Genomic DNA, 20,352 nt, shown 5'->3' with positions numbered 1-20,352 from the left:
CATTGAAGTAAATGAACTGTACTTCTTACAACTAATTGCGTGATTCCCTTTGCACGCTATACTGCAGGAGAGGAGATGGCAGCCCACGATGATAGTACAGAAGATGCACTAAGTCATGCTTCTTTCATGGAGATAGTGGATTAACTGGAGTATAGCTGAGTAAATTATAATCTTTTACCTCTGTATACTTTTTAATGAGCTCTATAGTGAAGGGCAGCATTACACTAGGCAGCCTCGCTAACACCGTGCAAATTTCTACTTGATTATTCACTATAGTAATGGGGTATAGTCTATAAGACTTCTGTCTTAGAACCAAATAGATGATATAGAAAATCTTGAGGAATACTAAAACTGACTTTGTAGAATTCAAAGCATTGGCTCATGTCTGCCTGCTGTTTGTCCTTGTGGTCTGAAATCCAGCCAGCCTTGCTAGCAAAAGCTAGCAAACTACGTGCGGCTGGTATTCGGGCTTCATGGCCTGACAAAGGAATGCTGAGAGAGCTTTAATATTGCAGACCGTGAGCTGAGTCAGTGACCTACTTCCTAAAAAAATGAACATAGAAGAGATTAGAGAACAGAGACTTCTGAAGAGTTATATTTGAAGTATTTAAATTAGTTGATGGATCAGCTCTGAATCCATACAGCTATACTACAGCCACTCAGAAGAAACTAGCCATAAAGAGCATGGTGGATATTATTATCAATCTGATAGCTTCACACCTAAAAACAGATCTTGGGTAGATTATAAATTATTTTTAAACATTGATATACTTGAGGCTTTTTCTCTGATGACGCTTGTCATTAGTATTGCTTCTTTTTAAACCAAGAACAAAAGATCACCAAAATGTTGTCATTAATACTATGTGAATCATTGTTTAATTAGATTTTTCAACTTAAAGTTTAGTACCTTCTTTTAAAATAAATTAGGTTGGCAGAATAACAATACTTCATTTTTTTTCTTTGCATTTTCCTGCTGGAATATGCTAGAGCCTTGCTCTTCATATGAAATGTTTAGTTTTAAGTGCAGTTTTAGTTTGGGATTTATTTAATATTTTAATTAAGTACGTATTAAAGTTTGCACAAAGATTTTTTTTTAATTGTAAAGTTTTACTTTTAAATGTTTTTAATGAGTGCCTCAGCTGAAAGAGTTTGAAGAAAAATCAAGTATTTTCTGATTGTCTGAAACCTGCATTTTTCATCTGAAGACAGACTGAGTGAATACTGTGAAAGACCCTAATTCTTCAAAGACTTCTTTGCCCCCACATTGTTCAACAAAGGTATGTATAGATGATAGAAAACACAAAGTACACAAGAACAAAACAAGACACAACAAAGACTAAAACAAAATGAAAAAAAAATACTGAATCCATGGGAATGAACTAATTTTCCTGTCACTTAAGTAGTTATAAAACAAGCCAAGCATATCTGAAGGTGAATGTTAATGACCAAGGAGGCAGACAGATGGTCCAAATTGTCTTTAGGTGGTTCATCATACTTCATTATTCTCAGAAAATTGTCTTTGATAAATGGATATTCAATGTTAAGTGGATTTTGGGGCAACGTATGGGTCACCTTTTGATTACGGTCAAGCAGAGTACATTCAATAGATTTCTGCCACTTCATGACTGGTCACTTCTTTTTCACAGGTTATTTGTACATACTAAACTCCACATCTGTTTCCTTAACTTAAAACCAAAGTGTCATTGCACAGAAACCATGGTTTGTATTGAAGTCTCATGTTCATGACATAGTGAAATTTTCATACTAATATGGTTGCTGGTAGTGCAGAATCACTACTGCAAGCATTGTTATCTCAAGGGAAGGTCTGGATCTTTCATAGAATATTTTGGATCTTGATCTTTTGGATATTTTGGATCTGTATCTTTCATAGAAGATTCTGGATCTTTCAAGAAGTGCTTTAGCATTGCAAAGGACTGAGACAACCACGTTCATGTTTTCTAGGAGCAGGAACTTTTTTTTTCTTGTTGAGTAATGATTGTGAAAAATGTATGCATTGCCAGCTAACCAAATGAAAATGAAAATTAGCTGGTTAGATACCAAATGCTAATACTGATATGACATAGGCTTTTCTTTGGTCTAGAGAAAGACAAGTAAGAGTATCTCAGGAGGAAGAGATGGCTTGTCCCATGACATCTTCCCCTTCCAACTCTCAGCCATACTTGCCATTGATGTAAAGTGTGGCTGAGGTCTGGCTGCAGTTTGGAAAGACAGTCATCGGAATTAGAAACGTAGCACCTTTTCTCTAGCCAAATTTGTTTGTCAAGAGGTCAACAGTCACCCACTTGGCAGTAGTTTCATTCTTTTCAATACAACACAGATCCCCTAGTTACTGTAGTAATGCACATGAAAATTAGGCAAACCAGTATTTACAAGACTTAAGTTTTACGTGTTTTGCAAGTACCAAAATGTAGGTGCAAGAATTTGCTTGTAAAAATTATACTTATGCAGGGGGAAAACAAGCCAGCTTTTTAACAAACTCCCGTCATTACATCTGTATGTCTACTTCCTACTTGATGGGAGTAGACAAAAAAAAAACACCCATTGACTTCAATTTTGCAGTGTCACAATTCTATGTGTCCTTAGCAGTTGTATGTTATTTACCAAATATTAAAATATTACTGTTGCATAGTGTGTAACGTGTATTAGGCTTCCCATTAATGTATAATATTGTATCTGGCATGCTGTGCCTTGAATCCTTCTATCAATTCACCTGTGTAATTGACCAGCGTCTCATGGGTATAGATACTGCATTTCAGAGAATTTGAACTCCTGCAAGCTGGACAGTAAGATAGTTCTGGCCAATTTAATTATGCAAATGGAAATTCAGTTTCTCAGGAATATATTATCAGCATTACTTCAAAGACTTGCATAGAATTCTCTCCTATCATCTTTTTATTGGTTCTTTTTCTTTGTTGAACAAGAGAAAATGAAATATTACAATACATTGAGAAAAATTGGTGAGAAAATAAATGAGCTAGATACATTTTCAAATGCCTCCTGTTCCAGTTAGAGGCTGGTAAGCCAGGAGTAAGGAGATAGCAATTTTGCTCTGTCTTCCTTTCCTGTTGTGCACATATGCTTTTATGGAAAAATTCTTTGGAATATAAATGGAAACAGCGTTACAGGTATTTTAAATCTCATCACAAATTTAATAGAATGTTGAGGCTGCAGCATTTTAGTATGTATAAAAAACTTTTTTAGAAGGAGATTTTCTCATAAAATCTTTTGTTTTGCAGAAGTTATTCTTAACAATTTTAAAAGATTCAATGTTAAGCTACAAGGGTAACAAAGCTAAATATTTTATGTCCTTCAAAAACTAGCATTCTGAAATTAGCTTAGGAATTGAAGAATAGCTGGCATTTTGCACTATGCGGAAACTTCAAAGTTCTATCCTAATGCATATAAAGTTCTAAAAATATGAAATTAGACTTTCCACATTAAGTATAATTAAGAACTTCAGGACACTGTTGCAGCATCGCTAAGAGAATGAAATTAAATACATTGGGATATTTAGACAATTGTTTTATAATTTATTTTAACATTTTGGTGAACTATTCTTCTCTTTCCCCATTTTTTCCAAGCTTTTGGTCTTTTCTTAGGTTTACTAGGAGGAGACCTGAGAGAATCATAGAAAACCCTGAGCTGTAAGGAACCTGTGAGGATCATCGAGTCCAACTCCTGACTCCATACAAGGCAATCTAAGAGTTAAACCATGTACCTAAAAGATTCTTGTCTGAACACTTCCTGAGCATTGACAGGATGGGGCCATATGACAACTTTTTGAGTGAGCCTGTTTCAGGGAAGAACTTTTTCCTAATATCCAATCTGAACTTCCCCTGAGAGCAGCACCCAAATGTCACAAGAGTGCCTGCTTGTCATGTTGGGGCTGAAGAAACTTCTCTACCTACTCTCTCTCTGCATTAGTGCAAGACAGAGGCAGTCACTTGCATAAACTTCACAAAGTAGACTTATTTCCGGGACTTTTTTTATTTTATTTTATTTTTTTTTTAAGGCTGTATTTAATTAGTGCACAATTTCTTTTTGAAAGTGAATTCTTTTAAGTCATTTCTAATCACTCATAGAAGCGGACATATTTATCACTTCAGGTCTTGTTCTCAAGGAGTGATGGTAACCATAATTATAAGTGCAGGTCAGAGCTTATAACATATCCCAATAGCTTTGAGTGCTATAAAGTCATAAAATACCTTCACATTTCCATTTTTATAGTACGAGAAAATCTTTCTACAATGTAAGATGACTTGTAGGTAATCAACCTGTTTCATGATCAGTCAAGAAGTGGACTTCTAAAAGTCTTTAAAGGGCAGGACCACAATGTTAACTCAGGGCAAAAAAAAAAAAAAGAAAAGTTTTTTGCTGTCATAAACTCAAATGAAATTGTCCTGCCATTGAGACAGAGCTGACTGAGGGCCACCACCCTCTCGTGTGCTGCTTTGCACTGGTCAATCATTAACAGTAAGATTCATTTCCCCTAATTTTAATGATGTAAAAATAAATTATCTTAAATAATTGCTAAAGGTCCCTCTTTAGTAGAGGAGAAAGTAATTCATACACCCATAGTGTGAATTGTGCCACCTAGTAAAACACCTATGTTAGTGCTCTCTGTAATTCCAGTGAGAAACTAGATGAATAATGTGGATTAGGATGCTCTAGTTAGGTGAAGGAAATTATTCCTAAATGACTAGATCCCTGTGTTTTGCACAGAGATTATGGATAAGCTACTAAAGCTCGTTATCATGTTATCTCTCTAGAACAACCGTTCTCAGCATCTTGGTGTACTGGCATTTTACTGTGGCTTAGAACCAGGAGAAATGAAGAAACACGAAGTAAGGCTCTGGCAGTAGTTGCTTAAAAAGAAAGAAAGAAAAAGTGAGTGATAAGTCATTTAATACGTTATTTGCATAAAGATTAAGATGTGTTCCTTAAATTGACTTGTTAAATCCTTACTGATTTTATAGATTTAGCTCAAACACGTATAGAACCAATCGCTTGCTTAGCCAAGAGATCTACTTGGACTATTTCTGTAACCTGACAATCAAGTCTGTTTTGTCCACATGACAGGCATCTTTCCAGTTATTTTTTATTACTAATAATTTCACAATTTCAGACCATGAGGCTAGTGACTAAGCTATTGGCTTCTTGGTTCTGTTTTCTTTACTGCCACTGATTGCCTCTTTAATCTTGCATTCCTTTGTCTCTGTTTTCTATAGATCATGAGACTTTTCAGCACAATGCATCATCTGGAGTACTAAGGTACTCGTTGGCTTTTAATCAATCATCCCATTTTTATTTATTAGTCCATTTTCCGTTGACACTATATAACATAAGGCCTTCCCCAATGAGCTGGTAATGAAACCAGTAGGAGCTGTGGATAATCAGTCCTTGTTTGAGAGGTAGTCACTGTCTCAAAGAATTGTGCTAAGAAAGTAATTATAGCCCAAACTGTGAAACTCTCAAAGGCTTTTATGAACATCCTACTTTACATGCACATTTCAATTTACAAGGTTCATTTGAATCAGTGGCTAAAAGGAATAATGCATAATATGGGTGACAGATACCCAATACTTCAGATTTACACATTCAGTTGATTCCTTAATGTCACTATTCAGTGACACCATCCATTTCTTCATTGTCTAGTTCATCGGTATAGTATTTTTGATTGAAAGACAGTTTGACACTCCTGCTTTTCCCCTGTGTGGGATTTTTTTACTATCTCATACTCCCTTTTTAATTTTGCACCAAGAATCTGTGCAAACCTGGGGAAGAAAGCACAAAACTTAGTCTTCATAAATGCATGACTGAAAAGTGTTTTTAATGTTTAAGATCAAGTAACTGGTGACAAAAGCTTGCTGGTAGTCTGCTCTTTAACATTAACACAACCTTTGTGATACAAATGTATAGGAAAAAAAATACTCTGTATTGTCTGGCAACTAAACCTTTTAAGCCACTGTTTTGCTGTCTGTATGCCACAGAAACAATGTTAAAATGAGATTTAGAAGCCAAAAATCTGCATACCGTTTAAAGTAAACTACATGTTAAATAACATTTCTGCCAGTTTTTAAATTGGCAAACATACCCATCCAGTTCTTGTTAAATATCATTAAAAAATTATGTTCACTGAGAAATATGCACGTTAATTCTTTATGATAGTAGCTAGACAGGCCAGTCTTCAGATTGAAAGTAATTTGCCAAGACTGAACACAAACCACTGAGAATACCTCCCCCAAAAGGCCTACAGGATACAGGGAGGGCAAAAACCAGACAGACAGGGAGCAGAGGGAGATTAAGAAAACAGTATTGGCCAGAATTAAGTAATGATCCTAGCACAGTAATTGTCTGATGTCTGATTTTGATAAGCAGGACCGTCTTGAGTTATTTTTACAGCATGTGCTGCTAATCTGCACAAATTTTGGAGGTGGGACTGTTACAGTATGACCAGGTCCCAGCTCCTCAGGGCCTGCAGGCCCAGCCTGGGGCTCTGCCTGTCATTGCCTCTGTCCAGGCCTGGGTCACCCTGCGGCCACAGTCCCCTAGGGCTGGCTGTGCCCCTTTGGGCATGGAGTGGTGTCCCTGCACCCCTGAGCATCTGCAGCCCCACACACCCCCAAGGCTGCCAAGTTTTTTGTTTGGGATTTTATCATTATTTGTTGTTGTTTTTGTTTTAACACACTTTCACACATAGAGACGATTCTTTTGTGTGACTGACTGGAACTACGGAGCCCAGGCGTTTCTGCAGGGCTGCCGTGGGGCTGATAGGCGGTGGCGGTGACTGCCACTTGTCCCGGCCCTGTCAGCCGGCGGCTGCCCGCGCCCTCCCAGCGCGCCCCGCAGCCGCCGCGGGGGGGAGCACGGGGAAAGGTGGCGGCGAGGTGGAGCCTCGGGCCTCTGCAAAGGTACTGGGCATCATGAAGTAAATTTTGGACTATTTAAGGTTTGCTCTTTCTCTTCGTACTTTAAGCAGAAATGTTTCCTTATGTAGTAATTGCCTAGGTGTTCAATGTCTAATTTAAAACATATGAAAGACGTGAACACACGGTCTGGCAGTGAGCAGTTAGTACAGGCCCTGCCTTCCTGACACAGCGCTGTGGCTCAGGTAAGTCGCAGGCCGCCATGATGGTGGCAGGCTGCATACATGATAAAATAATCCATTTTCTGACAATTACCGCTTGTAAAAGAATCATACAACATTTGGGAGAAAATAATCCATAATTCAGTAGTAATTATTACTAAGATTTTAATACTTGAGCTCAGGCCTTGCAGGGGCAGAGAGAGATTTTCAAGAATTCTTTTTTTCCATCCTCACTGCAGCACCAGATGAATACTGATATATTTTTCTGTTAGTAGTCATTTCAGTCACTCAATGCTAGTAGCACTTGAAGTAAATACCAAAATAATGCCTCTTTAACAGGCATATTTTGCAGAGTATGTTAAGTGACCAAAGTCAGTTGTAAACTAAAGAAAGCATGGTGGAAAGAATGGAAATAGTGAGAAGGAAAATGGCACTAAATGATTAGTTAATTTTTATTTTATTTTTTTTTTTTCATTGCTGCAGTAGTGCCTGGGACTGGCTCAGAGACTGGTGTTTTCTTGTGAAAGGTATTGATATGGTCACAGGTTAAAAGATTGGCCCTACCCTGCCAAACTTACGGATTCAAGTAACAAAGCTGGCAAAGAGTCAGGGACAGTAAATTGTATAGGTGACCAACTGCAGTGCAGAGATACTAAATTACGTGCCCTTTACTGTCTGGGCAGCAATGGAGTATTTCCACCGCAAATTGCAGTATGGTGCTGGGGTACCTGGGCTTTCATGACCTGCGCATATAGCATCAGAAGCAGCTTACATCTGCATATGTTTCTTAGATAAAAATGAAAGCCCATCACCAGTGTTATGATTCAGAATTTATTTTAAGAGAAATTATAAAAGATATTTTAATTATATTGTTATAGATTAATATTAAGTCAACCAGTGAACTATAAGACAATTACTTTTTATGGTTTTATCAATTTATCATAATTTTTATTTTTATTTCATCAGCATCCACCGTTCCCAAGTGTCATCAGGGCACTGCTCGAGATAGGAGCTGCATACAGGAGTAAGTAGTAAGTTGGTCCTTACTCTGAATACCATACACAATAAATAAAGTGTGTTTTCCTCCTCCCTGTGTGGAAGGAGGAAAAGAATTACAGGTTGGTCAAGTGGTTCCACTGCAGCCACGCAGCTATTCTAGCTGAAATAGTTACATCTCGTGGTTTGGGTATGTACACATTCTGCTTTTGTGAATCAAAGCTCTCTGGTGAGTAAAATAAATTTTCTGCTAATATATTTGTCTCTTACAAGTTTTTGCTAACTAGGTTTCAGCTAAGGAACTGCAGGTGAGCCAGGATTTATAAATGGTCTTCTTCATGTGGGATTATGTATTAGGCTGTTCGGCAGCACATGATTTTGCTGCATGTTTAGATGACTTTAAAACTAATAAAAGAGTAAGTAAAGAGTACATGTGCAATATGTGTCTTCATTCAGGTTTTGAGCTAAATTATGTTTTTTTTTTTTTTCAGAATCTATGAAAACTTTTAATTTAAAAATATTTATGTACATATTCTGGTAGCATTAAGTAATAAAACCTGTTCAGTTCCTGAGATCGTTAAGGTTCTCTGATACCTTATATCACAAGAAAGGAAGAAATTATGGAAAGTTTTTCAATGGAAAAATGAAAATATATGAAGTAATATATATTAAATATAAAAGATATAAAGTAGAAAATATATAAAAGAATATATGTTGCAGTGTTTTTCAAGTGTACAGTTTATTAATTTAAGCAATCTGTAAAAGGGAAACTAAGAAAAGTGATATACCAGTCCAAGTAGCAATCGTGTATTTACAATGAATTGCTCATGTTTGCTTCTGAAAATTCATAACCTGAGGTAGAACTGAAAAATGAAAGAGAAAAACCAAGCATGTAAAATCAATTGATGTGCTGGCTAGCTACCAGAACATCTTTATTTTCAATAACCATGTTCAACCATGTTCTATATCTATTTATCACTGAACTCATTGGGCAGAACAAAAAAGGTGCTAATGTTAATACCTCATGAATATGCACAAAAAATGTTCCCTTTTGGTTAAATATCAACATTTATACTAACCTTTTTGTTCTTTTGTGTTTAATAAGAATGAAAGATAGTGGGTGCTATGGGCAAAGACTTCATTAACATTGTTCTCTTGGGTATTCTTGACATTTAATTTGAAGACACACGTGAAATGAATGTAGATACTGTATTTAGTATGCATATTAAACATGTAAAATAAAATAAAAAAAAAAGCAAAACTAGTGAATGTACAGAAATTCCATAGACTTTTTGAAAAGCAGATCATTATTTTTAGGGAGAAATAGTGTCTGATGATCAAAATGAAGTGACACAAACATTGCTGGAATTCAGAAGAGAAGATGGAAGTTCCAGATTAGCGTGTTTGCTAAACATGCCATTAACATGAACAGCACATCAACATCAATCAAGCATGTTTAGCTTACAAACTTTTTTTTTTTTTTTTGCCACCAACAATAAATTTAGTGTACCACTCTGTTTAGTGTGAAAAAACTCATGAGCATACGGAGAAGACGAGGATCATCCTTCAGGGTGAAGACATAAGGAGCAGACAGACAATGTCAAATAATTTCACATATGATAACAACCCACTCGTAGCAGTTCTGCATTTGATGAATATTGTTTAAAGCTGTCATCCAATCAGTGCAAGCACGTATGTATGCATGCTCATGTATATGCGTTTTGTGTAATATAAGGAGCTTTTTATAGTTGTTGTATATTTTGGTCCATTCTAGTGTCCCATCTACAAAGCTTGCAGCTGCCAAAGCTGGTTACATTAAAGTTAACCCTTTAAATTCATGCACAGAGACCGCTTGTAGAAATACTGGGGGAGCTGAAAAGATGCAGAAGCCTTTCCATCTCCTCAGCAGGAAAGCATCGTGCCTCAGTACAAAATGCATGTAAACCAGCTACTTGCAAATTATGTAAGTGGTAGAAGAGGGTCCAGAAAGTCCAGTTCTGCTGATGGCAAAATGCAGAAAGCAACTCATTCTTACTTGAGTTTGCCTTAGGTACTCAACCTGTTTTCTGCAGGGTTCTCCATTAGTGTTGGTTGGATGTCAAATGTCTGTTAATCTGCTTTATCTCCACATCTTCAGGTTGATTCCAGGAGAGAATGGAGCCATTCCCTCAGGAACAATGCAGGAGAGTAATCACTTAAAAAAAGGTTTCTGTGTATCCCAAAGTCATTAACAATTGTGCTTGGCCCAGGAATTCAAAATTATTTATAGTAACTATGTATTGACTTTATATAACAATTGTGGATTTCAGACACATTAAAAAAAAAATTCCTTTGGGGTAAGTACTGGTTTGCTCTGTGTGTAATGCCGGTGCTCTGGTAAAATTACTCTTACATGTTCTAGATGAGAAGATAACTGACATTAGAAAGCAGTCCTTGTTACACCAAACTTTGTTTTTATGAGTTCCCACATAAATTTAGCAGGTAGCCCTTGTAATGTAGATGGAATACTATTACCTGTAATACCTTGATCCTATCCTAGGGAGGAAGATGTATTTTCTCTTCTGAAGTTACCATCATCACAATTATTTTTAAGAGAAAAACTCTTGGAAGAGCTCACTGTTTTCCTTGTTAAAATACATGTATAGTTTGAAAAGAATGATCTCTCTCCTATTTTTCAGTCTTAGGTTTGAGGGAAAGAGAAGTTGTGACACTGACACTGTCTTGATGTGTGGGCTTGTCTTGGTTGAATCCTCTTGTGTTCTTGCATCTGTTGTACAGTCTGCTAGCTCATATAAAGGATTTTAAAATACAATCACAAATGACATTTTATGCGTTTTTATCTCTTTTGAAGAATTGAAGTTTTGCTTGGCTTATACAGTAGATTTATTTCTGATATCTTGGAGAAAAAATACTTAGAAAACTGTATAAATCACCGCTAGGCAAATAAATAAAAATTTCTTTAGGTGACACAATATATCTAATGTCTAATTTCACAGACAGCCATATGTTATGATATTGAGATACCAGCTTTCAGTAATGCTTATATTTTCAAGCTTCTCTGCTTTCTTTCTCTTGCAAAGTGTAGTGCATTCTCTAAAGAAGAATAAACGTTGATAGTCTCATCTGAAGCACGAGAAATTGAGGCATGAGTTGGTGAGTAATAGTCTAGCATCAAACATAGTATCAGAAGAAGAAAAGGAAAAGTAATGAGATGGTAGCCTAAATGCTTGGGGTTTGCCATCTTATTTTGAGGATGATATATGAATGAAAATACTAGCATTAGGCATTTAAATATTCTTCCTAGAAAATGAAACCAAATGAGTAAATACAGTTGAATAGGGGGGAAGAAGAGTACTTTCTCACAGAGCTCCCTCAGACAGTGTCTGTACAGACCAGCAGACTGCTTGTGTAATTTTTAAGACCCTGAGGTTCATATGGAGATTGTCTGTGTGAACCTGAGGCTAACACAAGCTTGCGAGTTGATGGTGAAGAAGAAGGGATGAGTAGATTATTTTTTACAGGGAAGTTCAAATAATTTACCTCTGTATTCTGTCTTTATTTCCTGTTCCTCTTTCTTCAACTTGGAGGTGCGAGTGGATAAACCTAGATTTGTCCTGAGACCCCGAAGGGAAGGAGCAGTACTGTAACTCCTAAATTTATGGTAGAACTCTATTTAAAAGATGATAAAGTATCAACATAGGGACGGAGGTACCATGACTATTGTGCCCTGCAATGAAAAACAAGTCTTGCCCTGTCTGTGGTTACAATGCTAAGTGGATTTTCATCTAATGTGCAATCAGAGCGCCCTGTGTGAAAAGAGATGCTTGCTGATGATCAGGCATTAGAGAAACAAGAGTGCTCTCCAAGTTTTAAGGGAAATCAGGTGAAATCTTCCTCCAGATGCCGTTGCTTCTTTATATGCTATATTGCACTGATAGCATACAGTGATGAATCATCCGTCATGTCGCTGTATGACAGGATACATTTGTGATGAATAATGTCCTAAACACAAATTTCATTGCACCATGGTAGAATTTATCCATCTTATACTCTCCTTGGCCTGTACCTACGTAAACCCATCAGGCATGATTTTGCACAGTGCAGGGGCACAGTATTGTTCCCGTGTTATGGTGATTGGTACTCTGTGGCCTCTGAGTTACCTATGCCGTGTTAATGGGATGGAGGCTCAGAGATAGGTTGAATAGTTCATCGCAGCCTGAAGATCAAGTTGTGATGGGGTGGAGAACTGGGCTGAGGGCAAAGATCCTTTATGAGAGAGGTGATTCCAATGACTGCCCTTGCTTACAGAGTATACACACAGAGCACAAGGCAGGGCAGTTGTATTCTGCAGTGCAATATACAGTACGAGCTCTTGGTGTCACTACCTGGGGACATCAGGAAGGGCAAAGAGGATACAGGCAGCACATCAGGAAGAGGTGAGCGAAGCACTTCTGGAAGCTTACCTTTGCAGACAAATTCATTTGCATTTACAGAGGTGCAGTAGGACCATGAGAATTACCTCTATGTTTGGAGGTTAGCTGTCTGTAAGCCTTGGTTTCTGTTCATTTCGTTAGTGGCTGGATCTCAGCATTGCTAGCTTAACTAAAACTTTTTGTTTGGTTAAATTAACGTCGAGAGTGTAGTCTTGGAAAGGAGGGGCTATACCAACCTGTATTTTATATGAGGGAAGTGTTCAGTTGAGTCAGTTGAAAAATAAATATGTGAACTGCAGAGTATCCCCCAGTGAAAGTGAGGAGGCATTTTCCAAATCTTCTTACATTTTTCTTAAGTGGCTGCATAGAGTTGCACATAGTTTTGAGCTACCTGTTCCTGAACAAAAACGGATTATCATGTTCCATGGCCTGCTTCTAGCAGACACAGTAGGTTGCTTTCCTGAGTTACTTAGGTCTATACTGGGCTGGAATACAAGTATCGGAGTAAGGGAGAGCATGTGCTCTTTTCTGGGGGCTAGCGAAGTCTTGTGTAAAGACTTGTGAGAGGAAATAGGGACCATGCTGTCTTCTTTTAACTTCTTTGTAACTAAGCCACTTGCTAGCAAAGGATTTGGGATTCACAAGGTAGATGCAAATGAATTTCCCCTGGGGAAAAGGAGGTTAAAGGAAAAACTTGAACCTGGGAAGGCAGAAGGGGCCTGAATTTCAGGTTGCTCCCTCAACCCCTTTCCCCTGTACCAGAAGCTGCTCACACACAGTGCATTTTATTTCCCATAGCTCAAGGCTATGCCGGAAGGCACCTTTTAGTATTACCCGTTTATACTAAGGCTACACACCTGAGACTAGCCACAGTATTTGAAAAGATTTCACAGAGTAGAAACACCCCTCTGCCTGTGGTTGTCTAATAAAAAAAAAAAAATCCATCTGACTTTGTTTATAAAGGGAATGTATATTTTAAAAGCAATAGTTTGCTTCCAACCCGGATTAACAGAAATGTTCAAAAGCATCCTTAAGAACAGCAACATCTTGCCACACCTGACTTCCCCCCACTCTTCAAGAAACAGGTTGTTTCCATATATTTAAGTTCACTAGACTTCCTGAAACATTGCCTGCTATTTTTTAAAAATTTGGACTATTCAATATGCCTGCTATTTTAGAGATAGTCAAATATTAAAAAAAAAAAAACACAAAACACAACAACAACAAAAAAACCTGTGATACTTCTTTAGAAGGATGTACTTTTATGGTGGCAGAATGATAGAAAAAGCTATCTGCTACAGACAGAGCCCCTTTGATGGGGAAAATTCAATCAGATCTTTAAAAAGTGCTTTAGCAGAATTCTGCGAATCCTTTCTTCTTTCTGCCACTTTCCTGAATGTCTGCAGTTGGTACTTCTTGTGCTGTACGTAGGAGACTTGGGAAAGAAGCTCATGTGATAATGTTATTTTCTTTTTTAAAACTGCAAGAAACATATCTACCAAAATACAAATACTGTCTTAACATAGCTTGCTTTGAAGCGTTAAACATTAAAAATCTTCTGTCATACGTGAGTGACTGGGGGCTTAATTTCTCCAAGTGTAAGAAGGGGCAAGGTGCGTAAAGCTGCAGCAGAGCGGTTGTTAAGGGGATAGGAAGCAGCTGGTCACTGTGCAGTCCTAGCCCAGATTTGAAGGTGACTTTTTCTTAGGCAGGGTTTTTTAGCAACAAGTTTCCTAGTTACCATCTTTTCTTGATCCCTAACTAAGCAATGGTGCGAGATTAGTAAATGTTGATTGAGAGAACAGGGGAAACGAGTCCATGCCACAAAATGGCTTCCCAGGCTACGTTGGGAGTGGTTGCTCAGAGTGAGTTACCATTTCTTCTCCACCTGCTGCAGTTCTGTGATTTATTACCATTTCCTCTGTGCTACGATGAGCATTGGTTAGGGCTTTGTGCTCGTTCATGTGCAGAAGCAGTGTCTAAGGTCCTCTGTGAGGGCAGGAAGCTGCCAGCTCTTCTTTTTGTGAGGAGCATTGCTGGGTTGTCACTAGCCAAAACCTATCCCAGGTGGGCTTTCCTCAAAAAAGGCTGTGAACCAGGTAGGCTTCACAACTTGATACCTGGAGTGTGGATGTGGAGTAAAGGTTTTTTAGCCCTGCATGTTAAGGTTGCTAACCTGACTTTTCTGTGCTTTTGAATTCATTTTTTCATGTCTGCTCCTGAAGTGGTGTGAACCTCCTTGCTCTGATGTGGCACCTTTCCCATGCCTGCAGCTCAGCTTCTTACCGTTCTTTTGATAAGGCAAAAACAACAGTACAAATCCTTTTATACAGTGCAAATGTTTTTGAGCTGCCTAGTAACTTAAGGCTGTTTTGATGGGAGGAAGGTGGCTTTAACGAAATGACATTCTTCAACCTAGGGCAAGTTTAAAATCACTGCTATTACTAAACAATTGGGGTTCTCCCCTTTCAGGTGTTGCCCAAAGCACTTTTCAGGCTTTCACCTCAGCCTTACTGCAATTTTCATAGGGATTTTCGCCAGTGCCTCTGAAAATAAACTGAAACATATTAAAAAAAAAAAAAAAAAAAAAGTAAACTTGTTCTCTCTGAAGTCAATAGGCAGGCTTTGAAGGACTTGCAGTGTTCCCTCAAGTGCTGCTAGTAGAAGCAAAACACATGGAAATAATATGGTCTTGGTACAGAGCTCTGTGTTAGAGTTCAGACCCACTGATTGTGGCATTGTTCTCAGAACAGCAGAAAATCTCAGGTTGTGAGAAGATCGGGGTGAATCCCTTTCACAACTCTGGGTTAAATTCCTTTCTCTTTGCCTTACCCGATCCATACCTGGATAGGATAAGTAAGGCCACACAATTCCAGCTAGTATATTAAAAAGATCTACCCTAACATGTAGGCTTTTTCCAGTGTCCTCTTTCTGTGTAACTGTCAGAAGAACAGAGATCTGGTGCCCTTTCCTGGGACCAGCTTCAGCCCAGCGGGCTTTGTTTCTTGAATTTAGCTGTACTCAATCACAGGTGACTTCCTGAATTCTGATGCTTCTATGGTATAGTAAGAGATTAGAAGCAGATCCTACTATACAGTTAGAAGTCCAAAGGGCAAGCTATTAAGAAATGATTTTCAAGGAAGACTGTTAATATGCTGGATGCTCTATGAGGAATGCTGATAGGAGACGGGAAATGAAGACTTGAGAATAGTTGGCTGCTGCTGCACGCTCTGTTGGTACAGAACTGCGTGGAAAATTGGTAGCAAGAACATGTTAAAACATGGCATAGAAAGAAAGTATGTATAAATGCTCGAGGAGGAGGTGTGCTTGCCGGTAGAGGAGGGCTACTTCAGCTTCACAGAAATGGCTTTACTCCTTAGGGTAATAGTGCAACCAAAGAAAAGTTCAGGAGAGGAAGTGAAGAAGATACTACATCCTATTGAAACTGCAGAGGATATCCCTTAAGGTGAATATAGCTACCCAAGCTGATGTTTTCCAGGGTAATGAAGTAAATGAAAGGATCTCACAGGATTTGCATTACCTCTAAAATCACTCAGTCCTTACTGGCCTTGAAGAAAATGATGCATCCTGCATTGCAGAGCTCTCATACTCATTAAGGCAAGGGACTCCACAAGGCCAATGTGTTAGCATGACTGTCTGGTTCTAAAACACTTAAATGGTGTACAGCTTTCCAGTGTTCCCAGATATGTGCAGGAATACTGAGAATAGCTGTGGTGAAATTGTTCTGAAGATTTGTGTCAGGGAACCTGAGCTTGAGAAAAAAGTGTGTCTTGTAAAGCTGAACAGAATATTCCTTCCTCCGGGGGAATATCGCACTTTAGGTTTGAATGAGTATTTCACTACCCATTCTATTAGTTTAAACTCACAATAATTATTCAGCTTTTGCTGTTAGAGACAGTATTTGGCCCCATGGTAGCTGAAACAGGAGATAGTTTATTGTTGTATGCTTTTAAGAAACAGTTGTTTCTAGTAGCAGGAAGGCAATAAAAAAACGCACACAAGCAACTCTGGTTCTATTTTGCCCCAAAAGAGTGTTTCACAGAGAGGGGGAACATGCTGTGTTTGGTAAGTGTAGCTTGTAGTATTTCTGCTGAGAATGAGTTAGGGAAACATGCAAGGTGGCTCAAGCACCATGTTTTTGGCTAATTTTGAAGATGCTATACGCCAAATAGAGCGTATGATGTGCATGCAATGTTCTGCCCCAAAGAACTGAAAGATGAAGTACTCGTACAAAAAGAGGAACATGAGAACAGGCAAAGTGAATTATGTGACCAACACTACTTTAGCTTGTTTTATGGAAAAGAGTGTATTAGGTAGAATGGTCACTTACTAAGTGGTGCTTGATAGTGCCAGTCATGTTGGATGATGACTTCATCTAAAAAAAAAAACACAAAAAACAAGCTGACTCGATATTTGTGATTTGCGCCCAAGACAGTATTCCAGTTGTGCAGCAGATCAATCTGCTGACGTTACTTGGCGGTAAGGCTTTGGCTTCTTAGATAAGATGTTCCTTTTGATGCTTCTATTTGCAAGTACAATGTGTGATTTCTGTATTGCAGTTTCGTTTATTTTACCGAGCAAAGCATCTTTGGTACCATAATGAATTCTGCTTAAACGTGCTTATCTGATTGGGCTGGTAAAGACACAAGGCATCGTACAACACTGTGTCAATTATTTCCATTCTTGTTGGGAAACATGACCAAGAAGCTCTGAAAGCATAACCTCATATTGCGCTTCTATTTGTTACAGAGATTTTAACAAACCCAGACTGTTGTGCTGGCTGAAAAGGAAAACAAAACAAAACAAAACATATTCTAAAATGCTAAAAACACACACACAAAAAAACAGGATAACACTACTTCTTAATACGGCAGCAGTGGCTGACCTGCTGTATAAACAGAAATCAGTCTGCTGCTGCCCATGTTAGTTAAGCACTCCAGATGCAGCGATGTGCAGGTACATTTTTCTCCCAGATAACAGAGTCTTCACTGTGGTGGTGTGTTTTTTCATCACTAGCTCTGATTCCCTTCAACATTTGATATCCAGCAATGCTCATCGACCTCCAGTAGTGCTTTATGGGTTATTTATTGGTCACTGAATGTGTCCTTTGTGGTTCTCTAATTTAATTGGATTTTTTCAATTTACCTTTGTTTGTCTCTGGTATATTGCAACGTAGTTAATTGCATGTGAAAGTACTCCTCCTAGAATAACAATAATAGAAGCTAGAATATTAGGTTGGTTTCTCTATCTACTTATACAGCAGCGTTTATATACTGCATGCTTTTTTTTTTTTTTTAAGAAACACTAACACAGAGTTGAGTAGAATATGGAAATGTACCATAAACTGCTTTTTGTTGTTTAGATCAAAAATTCTATTTGAATATTGCCCTTCTTATTGCAGCCTAGTCCAAGCTCACTCAGCTTCATGCCCCTTTTCTCTGTGGCTTTGCAGTTGTGTATCTGAGTGCTGTTCCTTGGTATACAATGAATCTCCTTCCAATGGTGATTAGTTTGGTGACTCACCTACTTAAGGATCTCTGGCTCTTAATATTACTGGTACTTGTTGCTGAGTTTATTGGTAATATTTTGCATTCAGAAACATGGTTACCGTAATACCCCTCTCAAACTGCAATCTGTGTTACGTTATGGCCTGGGAGCTTGCATCGAGCCAGAATCTATTGGTACATCCATCCCAGACTTCCATGACCCTGAGGGTGTCCTTGCCACCTGCTGAGATTTCTCTGAGAAATCTGACCTGTCTGAAGCAGCTCTGGCTTCTGCCAAGTTCTGCCATTATCAATTGCATACCATAGGCTTTTAAGGAAACAGAACTGTATTATTTCAGGCTGGGATGGAGAACATGAGCAGGGAAAGTATTTGAATATATTTGCAATTATTTACTTACAAAGGTCTGTTTCTATAGGGAAAAAACAACTCCAGGATCTCAAATCCGTTCTTTTGCCCTTTCTCAATCTTGTCAGCAGCACCTCAGTCAGCTGTAAAGATGCTTTGGCAAGGCCTGCCCTGTATTGAGACATAGCAGTTATTAGATCTGTGAGCTGCTGCTGGACAATGGATTCATGATTGCTTGAGGATTCCACTGGTAGAAAGGATATAAGAGACCTTTCCATGCCTTGGGGGATAAATCACGCTTACTTGGAAGCATGTCTGTGGTGCTTCTGAGTCCCACTTACCAAATTTCTTTGATAGAAAAGGTAGAATGGAAATAATTGGGAGCTTCCTGGCTATGAGAAATGGTAATTTTATATATACCTATTCCCCATAAAGGCTGCATGGAAGGCAGGGTGAAAGGGAGAGCAGTAATTACTTGCTAGTACGAACGAAGCATTTGCTATTGCAAAGGTAATTGAGTGTTGCTGCTGATGGGGGTGTTGGATTAGGACCCTGAACTTCTGAGGAAGGATGTAGATCAGGAGCATTCTGAAATGTCCCAAATGCCACTAAAAAGCTGCACACTGATACCTTCATGGAGACTTCAGCTTGTTTTGTTAGGTCCTTCTTGACTTGGGTACAAGTTATGATGTTTTAGAAATCTTTGTGGGGGGCATGTTTCTAAAAATACCCTTCTCCTGGTGATCTCTTCCTAGTTTTGATGTATGTAGATGTGTAACAGACAAAAAGAATGCAAGGCGTGCTTGGCAGCTGGTACAGTGGGATCAGAATAGTGGAACAAATGTCAGAATGTATTCACCTTTTACCAGGAGTTGTGATTCAAGAGGAAAATATTATGAAACTGCTGTCAGAGTCTGGTGGGTCAGGGACTTGTAACATTTGTCATGCAGCCATTTTGATGTTTCTAAATGACAGCTGAGAAAAATAAGGCAGACTGGTGTGTTCATGACAAAGAAAATTTGATTTCTTTTCGGAACAAGTGTGGCTGTGTAGTGCAAAAGTATTTACCGCAAGGTGCCTGCAGATGAACTGTATGTACTATTACTTCTTGATTTATTTATTTATTTATTTTTTTTAGAATATTGTACAAAATGACAGGATAATTTTAGACAGACTACATCTCAACACAGCTGGGAATGGCTACTAATTAAATAATTCTTATGAATAGGTAAAAACGCTTCAAATATCTCCTCTTAAATCCAAGCAACCCAGAAGCCCAGGAGTGATTGCTCAGAGTTAATATATCTAGCAAATCCTCTTAAGTAGGAATGCCCTTAATCTGACAAATGGGAAGATGTTCAGTACTGTGAAGTCTTTTTGCTGTGTACTCCATCTGCTTCACGTGAGGGGCTGTCTGACTTGAAGCTTCCAAGAATCCTCTGAAGGTAGACGAGATAGTTGTCATACTTGTGAATAGTCTCATACTTGTAATGTGATTCACATGTATCTTTGTACCTAGCACAGTGTCTGGATTTCTAAGGGTTCTCATGTATTCCTAGTGTAAATTCAGTTTTTAACTTGAGCCGTTTGACATGGACAAGAGATGATGATTCCCAGTTAACCTAGCTTGTAATTGCTTTAGTTTTGAAGACTTGGTCAATAGGCCTTGAATCATTCATAAGTATCAGAAGTTTCACAGAATCTCAAACTGTTTCCAAACTGTTTATTAAGGTTACCTACTCTTTGAGGGATAGTTTCGGATTTGAGCCTGATAAATAGGAAGGCTTTATTTGAAAGAACTTCAGATAACGGGCTGCCTACTAAAGGGTTCAGCTTGTCTGTGCTGTACCCACTGCCCCACACACAAAGTCATTCCTTTGCAAAGTCTTCTCCACCATGGGTGGAGTGATGGAGTTTACTCCATCGGTTCAGTTTTAAGAA

At 38.4% G+C, this 20,352-nt stretch overlaps 1 long non-coding RNA gene across 1 annotated transcript; it reads left to right on the top strand.

The window, feature by feature from the left end:
- The first annotated feature begins 6,828 nt into the window (after positions 1-6,828).
- Positions 6,829-10,760, top strand: LOC311420774. Its single transcript, XR_014684544.1, has 3 exons — positions 6,829-6,932; positions 8,075-8,132; positions 9,610-10,760. It is a non-coding gene; the product is annotated as an uncharacterized lncRNA (long non-coding RNA).
- The last annotated feature ends 9,592 nt before the right edge of the window (positions 10,761-20,352 follow it).

This window comes from Aythya ferina, assembly GCF_964211825.1.
Source record: "Aythya ferina genome assembly, chromosome: 18".
Classification (NCBI taxonomy): Eukaryota; Metazoa; Chordata; class Aves; order Anseriformes; family Anatidae; genus Aythya; species Aythya ferina.
Note: the sequence above shows the minus strand (reverse complement) of the source record. Positions and strands in the feature narration are given on the sequence as shown.